The following is a 7,135-nucleotide window of genomic DNA, read 5'->3' as shown; positions in this document are numbered from 1 at the left end:
ATGCAGATCAAAAATAGAAATTCCATACGGGATGAAGGAGAGGAGGCAGAGCAGGAAGGTGGAGGTTAGAGTTGGTACGTTGAATGTGGGCTCTATGACAGGTAAAGGGAGAGAGCTAGTTGATGCGATGGAGAGGAGGAAGATAGATATACTGTGTGTACAGGAGACCAAGTGGAAGGGGAGCAAGGCCAGGAGCATTGGTGGTGGCTTCAAACTATTAAATCATGGTGTAGACAGAAAGAGAAATGGAGTAGGGGTAATCCTGAAGCATGAGTTTAGTAAGAGGTTAGTGGAGTAAAGAGAGTAAGTGACAGGGTGATCTGTGTAAAGTTAGAGATTGATGGGGTGATGATGAATGTCATCAGTGCTTATGCTCCTCAGGTAGGTTGTGATGTGGAGGAGAAAGAAGAATTCTGGAGAGAGTTAGATGAAGTTGTTTTGCAGGTTCCTAAAAAAGAGAGAGTGGTTATTGGAGCAGATTTAAATGGACATGTTGGTGGAGGGAACAGTGGTGATGAGGTGTTGGGTAGATATGGTGTTAAAGAAAAGAATACAGAAGGACAAATGGTGGTAGATTTTGCTAAAAGGATAAAGATGGCTGTAGTTAACACTTACTTTAAGAAAAAGGAAGAGTACAGGGTAACGTATAAGAGTGGGGGAAGATGCACACAGGTCAACTATATCCTCTGTAGGAGACGAAACATGAAATAGGTTAGTGATTGCAAGGTGTTACCAGGGGAGAGTGTAGCTAAACAGCATAGGATGGATTTGGAGGTGAAGAAGAGGAAGAGAGTGAGAGCGGAACCTAAGATCAGGTGGTGGAAGTTAAAGGATGAGGACTGTGATGTAAAATTCAGGGATGAGGTGAGGCAGGTACTGGGTAATGGTGGTGGTGTTCTGGATACATGGGATGAGACTTCAAATGCAGTGAGGGATGTGGCTAGGAAGGTACTTGGTGTGACCTCTGGACAGAGGAAGATAGACAATGAGTTGTGGTGGTGGAATGAGGAAGTTCAGGAAAGTTTGAGAGGAAAGCGGTTGGCTAAAAAGAATTGGGATTTTCAGCGAGATGAAGAAAGTAGACAGAGGTACAAGGAGATGTGTCGCAAGGCAAAGAGAGCAGTGGCAGAATCTAAAGAGAATGCATATAGCAAGCTGTATGAGAAGTTGGACACTAAGGAAGGGGAAAAGGATCTATACAGATTGGCCAGACAGAGAAACCGTGATGGGCAGGATGTGCAGCAGGTTAGGATGATAAAGGATAAAGATGGAAATGTGTTGTCTGGCGAGGAGAGTGTCTTGCTGCAATTCGGAGAATGAAGTGTGGTAAGGCAGTTGAACCGGATGATATTCCAGTGGAGGCATGGAAATGTTTGTGAGAGACAGCAGTGGAGTTTTTGACTGGGTTATTTAACAGAATCTTGGAAGGTCAGAATGGAGAAGTATAGGGAAGGACAGAAGGAGTTACATTGTGTGTTTGTTCTGTCTCGGTACTTATGATAGAGTACCGAGACAGGAGTTGTGGTATTGTATGAGGAAGTCAGGAGTAACAGAAAAGTATGTGAGGGTAGTGCAGGATATGTATGCGAACAGTGTGACAGCAGTGAGATGTGCGGTAGGGCTACATCAGAACATAAAACATACATTTTATGTTCAAAATAAAACATCACGCCAATTCTTTGATATGTCTGACATTATTACTTACCCACAAAGTTTCTGCAGTTGACTCACGTGCTTCCATCTCCCCACAGAAGTGACATAGGCTGCTAATGTCGTCTAATGAAATAAACTTTTTTAATGCCCATATATATTTCGAATATTTGCAACACAATTAATCTTCATTGTTAATAGTTTATCTTATGAGAATATGATTGATTTAAACATGTGCATATGAATGTGCATGAAACATAAACTATATTTAAACATTGCACATTCCAACTATCGCCAGGTCATTAAAAATGTGTACATGTAATTCCTTCGCCCTAGTCGTAATTGAAAATACATTTAACTGTGTACCAATTTACCACCACATGCCAGACTGGGTAAAAGTGGGGGTAGGACTACATCAGGGATCAGCCCTGAGTCCCTTCCTGTTCGCAATTGTCATGGACAGACTGACGGACGAGGTTAGGCAGGAGTCCCCTTGGACTATGATGTTTGCTGATGACATTGTGATCTGTAGTGAGAGTAGGGAGCAGGTGGAGGTGAGCTTGGAAAGATGGAGATATGCTTTGGAGAACAGGGGAATGAAAGTGAGCAGGAGTAAAACAGTACATGTGTGTGAATGAGAGGGCAGACGGTGGACAGGTCCAGTTACAAGGAGTTGATTTGGTGAAGGTTGACGAGTTTACCCTACTTTTAGGGTTGAGGGTACAGAGTAATGGAGGAAGTGAAAGAGAGGTAAAGAAGAGAGTGCAGGCAGGGTGGTGTGGATGGCATAAAGAGTCTGGGGTGATCTGTGATAGAGAGGTGTCTGCTAGAATGAAAGGAAAGATCTATAGGACAGTAGTGAGAGCTGCTATGTTGTATGGACTGGAGACAGTGGCACTGACAAAGAGACAGGTGAGGGAGATGGAGGTGTCTGAGATGAAGATGTTGAGATTCTCATTTGGAGTGACGAGGAAGGATAGGATCAGAAATGAGTTTATTAGAGGATCAGCACATGTAGCATGTTTTGGAGATAAAGTTAGAGAAGCGAGATTGAGATGGTTTGGACATGTACAGAGGAGGTAGGAGAGGTATATTGGTAGGAGGGTCTTGAGGATGGAACTTCCAGGCAAGAGGAGGAGAGGTAGACCTAAGAGGAGGTTTATGGATGCAGTGGTAGAGGATATGAGAGTGGTTGGTGTGTCAGTGGAGGACACTCAGGACAGGGCCAGATGGAGGAGTTTGATCTGCTGTGGCTACCCCTAAATGGGAATTGCCGAAAGAAGATGAAGATTATATAGTGGAATTCATTAAGAACAAAGTAACAAAAAATTATCAATGTAAATCAAATCATCCCATGGAGGTCTGGATTTGGAAGCATACTCAAAATCAAAAGACAAGTTAAAATGAGGCTCAGTTGTGTGTGTGGCCTCCACGTGCCTGTATGACCTCCCTACAACTCCTGGGCATGCTCCTGATGAGGTGGAAGATGTTCTCCTGAGGGATCTCCTCCCAGACCTGGACTAAAGCATCCGCCAACTCCTGGACAGTCTGTGGTGCAACGTGACGTTGGTGGATGGAGCGAGACATGATGTCCCAGCTGTGCTTGATTGGATTCAGGTCTGGGGAACGGGCAGGCCAGTCCATAGCATCAATGCCTTCATCATGCAGGAAGTGCTGACACACATTATCCACAGGAGGCCCAGCATTTTCATGCATCAAATGAAACCCAGAGCCCACTCACCAGCATATGATCTCACAATCTGAGTCTGAGGGTCTGAGGATCTCGGTACCTAATGGTAGTGTGGGTACCTCTGGCTAGCACATGGAGGTCTGTGTGGCCCTCCAAAAAATGCTTCCCCACACAATTACTCACCCACTCTCAAACCGGTCGTGCTGGAGGATGTTGCAGGCAGCAGCACATTCTCCACGGCATCTCCAGATTCTGTCATGTCTGTCACGTGCTCAGTGTGAACCTGCTCTCATCCGTGAAGAGCACAGGGCACCAATGGTGCTAATCTTGGTGTTCTCTGGCAAATGCCAGTCGCCCTGCACGGTGTTGGGCTGTAAGCGTAAGCCCCACTTGTGGACGTTGGGTCCTCATACCACCCACATGGAGTCTGTTTCTAATGGTTTGAGCAGAAACATGGATATTAGTGGCCTGCTGGAGGTCATTTTGCAAGGTTCTGGCACAGCTCCTCCTGTTCCTCCTTACACAAAGGAGGAGGTAGTGGTCCTGCTGCTGGGTTGTTGCTCTCCTACGGCCCCCTCCATGTCTCCTGGTGTACTGGCCTGTCTCCTGGTATCTGTTTCATGCTCTGGACACTGCTGACAGCGTGATGATGTAGACATACACATCACCCATAAAGGTTAAAATATATGGACATATTATGCTTATACTTACCTGTGACTAGTCTGCACCTGGTGGGCCAAAAGAATAAGATGTTCAGGACTCAGGCTTTTACTCACCTGGACTGGTATAACCTCTGCAGAAGAGGAGAGATATACATAAAATGTACAAAATGGAAATGATGTGCGTATGTAAAATGAAAAGGAGATGCAGAGAGAGAAGTCATGACATGCTATGAAGTAATCAAATATGTTTATCTAAATATGTATTGATTTAAATTGGAATGTTTTATATTCATTGTCCATGTATTACCCATTACGTCAATGGAATATTCTTGGGGAGGGGCTGATCAAATATAACAAGGTGCAACTAGCCTAAAAGGGATGTTTTTACTATCCCGGAGAGCAGGCTAGTGTAAGGCTATGTGAGATCCATATGACTTTGCAGTCATTGATCACGATACTCTGACTAAAACGAGTTTGTTTAATACTGTTTTATTTTTTGTTGAGTGCGCGCTTTGTGAATATGTAAATAGCTATGTCACTTCTGTGGTGAGATGGAAGCACGTGAGTCAACTGCAGAAACTTTGTGGGTAAGTAATAATGTCAGACATATCAAAGAATTGGCGTGATGTTTTATTTTGAACATGACTTTCAACAAATGAATATCCTACACACATTGCTTGTGACAGATGTGGAAGGTGGTTCAATACCAGCTGTGTGAAAATACCACAACTGGATAAAGTCTACGTATGCACAGCATGTATTTGAATGTAAAAATGTCAGTAATTTGTTGTACTGATTAAAGGTACGCATGTTTACCCTTATTACATGTATTGAAAAATACTTTTCTGCACTTTGTATGGGAGAGATTTTTCACCTGTCTAAAAATGTTCCCCCCCTACAGAAGCTGGTCTCTTACACTCACTGAAATGAATCAAAGCTTGTTTTAATTATTAGTGAATACGTTTCACTCACACCAGTAGTGCATCCTCACTGTGTACAGTAAAGTAAATATGGCAGGGGAACGGATTTTAAATAAACGTTCCCCCCTAGAACCTCGTCTATTATATGAACTTAATAAATCCGAAATAAGGACATGTTTTTTCCTTTATGAGAATAATCTCGGAGTAATATTACATAGCCGCGTGTAAACGTTTCATTCACTTAAGTTGGCTAACGTTTACCAATATTAAAATCCATACGTGTCTTTATGAGTTCAAATTCCTTTTTGTACTTTTTTATTAAGCAAATGTTTTGTCTTTGTTGCTAAGGACATGTTAATGCATTTATATACAGAAAATAGATGTATGTTCGTGCAATAAACATACAGATCTGAATTGATTTAAAATGTGTTCTTATTGAGAATAATTTGTATTGTCTTTCATATCCAATTATTTGAAGTGCGTGGTCATGTGGCCCTCCAATAATAGTGCTGAAAATTTTTTGGCCCTCTTTATCATGGAAGTTGTCCATCCCTGGTGTATAGTGTATAATAGAACGTGTATGTGTATAGTGTATAATAGAACATGTATAATGTGTTTAGAGTATAGTGTATAAAAGAACAGGTATAATGTATTTATTGTATAATAGGACATATAATTTGTATAGCATATAATAGGACATGTATAACGTATTTATTGTATAATTTACATGTAAATTATACATGTATAATTTTATAGCGTATAATAGTACATGTATAATGTGTTTATTGTATAATAGGACATGCATAATGTGTTTATTGTATAATAGGACGTGTATAATGTATTTATTGTATAATAGTACATGTATAATGTATGTATTGTATAATAGGACGTGTATAATGTATTTATTGTATAATAGGACGTGTATAATGTGTTTATTGTATAATAGTACATGTATAATGTATGTATTGTATAATAGGACATGTATAATGTATTTATTGTATAACAGGGCGTGTATAATGTGTTTATTGTATAACAGGACGTGTATAATGTATTTATTGTATAATAGTACATGTATAATGTATTTATTGTATAATAGGACGTGTATAATGTATTTATTGTATAATAGGACGTGTATAATGTGTTTTTTGTATAATAGTACATGTATAATGTATTTATTGTATAATAGGGCGTGTATAATGTGTTTATTGTATAATAGGACGTGTATAATGTATTTATTGTATAATAGTACATGTATAATGTATTGATTGTATAATAGGACGTGTATAATGTGTTTATTGTATAATAGGACGTGTATAATGTATTTATTGTATAATAGTACATGTATAATGTATTTATTGTATAATAGGGCGTGTATAATGTGTTTATTGTATAATAGGACGTGTATAATGTATTTATTGTATAATAGTACATGTATAATGTATGTATTGTATAATAGGACGTGTATAATGTATTTATTGTATAATAGGACGTGTATAATGTGTTTATTGTATAATAGTACATGTATAATGTATGTATTGTATAATAGGACATGTATAATGTATTTATTGTATAACAGGGCGTGTATAATGTATTTATTGTATAACAGGACGTGTATAATGTATTTATTGTATAATAGTACGTGTATAATGTATTTATTGTATAATAGGACGTGTATAATGTATTTATTGTATAATAGGACGTGTATAATGTGTTTTTTGTATAATAGTACATGTATAATGTATTTATTGTATAATAGGGCGTGTATAATGTGTTTATTGTATAATAGGACGTGTATAATGTATTTATTGTATAATAGTACATGTATAATGTATTGATTGTATAATAGGACGTGTATAATGTGTTTATTGTATAATAGGACGTGTATAATGTATTTATTGTATAATAGTACATGTATAATGTATGTATTGTATAGGACGTGTGTTTGTGTGTCCGTATCCGTCTCCAGGCGGATGTTTCGTCGGTAGCGTGGCCGAGCGGTCTAAGGCGCTGGATTAAGGCTCCAGTCTCTTCGGGGGCGTGGGTTCGAATCCCACCGCTGCCACAACGTTTTTCCACAAGTTGTTTGCATGAACTCACATTTATTTGAGTTATCAATCACAGTAATAACTGAGCTAACCGCGTGGGCAGCGTTTGATAGCTACTTTAATATAAATCAACGTGACGCGCATGTTCGCTAGAGGGCGCTGTTGTAG

At 39.3% G+C, this 7,135-nt stretch overlaps 1 non-coding gene across 1 annotated transcript; it reads left to right on the top strand.

Annotated features, from left to right (window-relative positions):
• Positions 1 to 6,902: 6,902 nt before the first annotated feature.
• On the top strand, positions 6,903 to 6,984 carry trnal-aag (transfer RNA leucine (anticodon AAG)). Its single transcript has one exon. It is a non-coding gene; the product is annotated as a tRNA-Leu (tRNA).
• Positions 6,985 to 7,135: the final 151 nt, after the last annotated feature.

The sequence above is a fragment of the Brachyhypopomus gauderio genome, chromosome 2 (genome assembly GCF_052324685.1).
Source record: "Brachyhypopomus gauderio isolate BG-103 chromosome 2, BGAUD_0.2, whole genome shotgun sequence".
In the NCBI taxonomy this organism is placed as follows: domain Eukaryota; kingdom Metazoa; phylum Chordata; class Actinopteri; order Gymnotiformes; family Hypopomidae; genus Brachyhypopomus; species Brachyhypopomus gauderio.
This window is presented reverse-complemented; position numbering and strand designations above follow the sequence as displayed.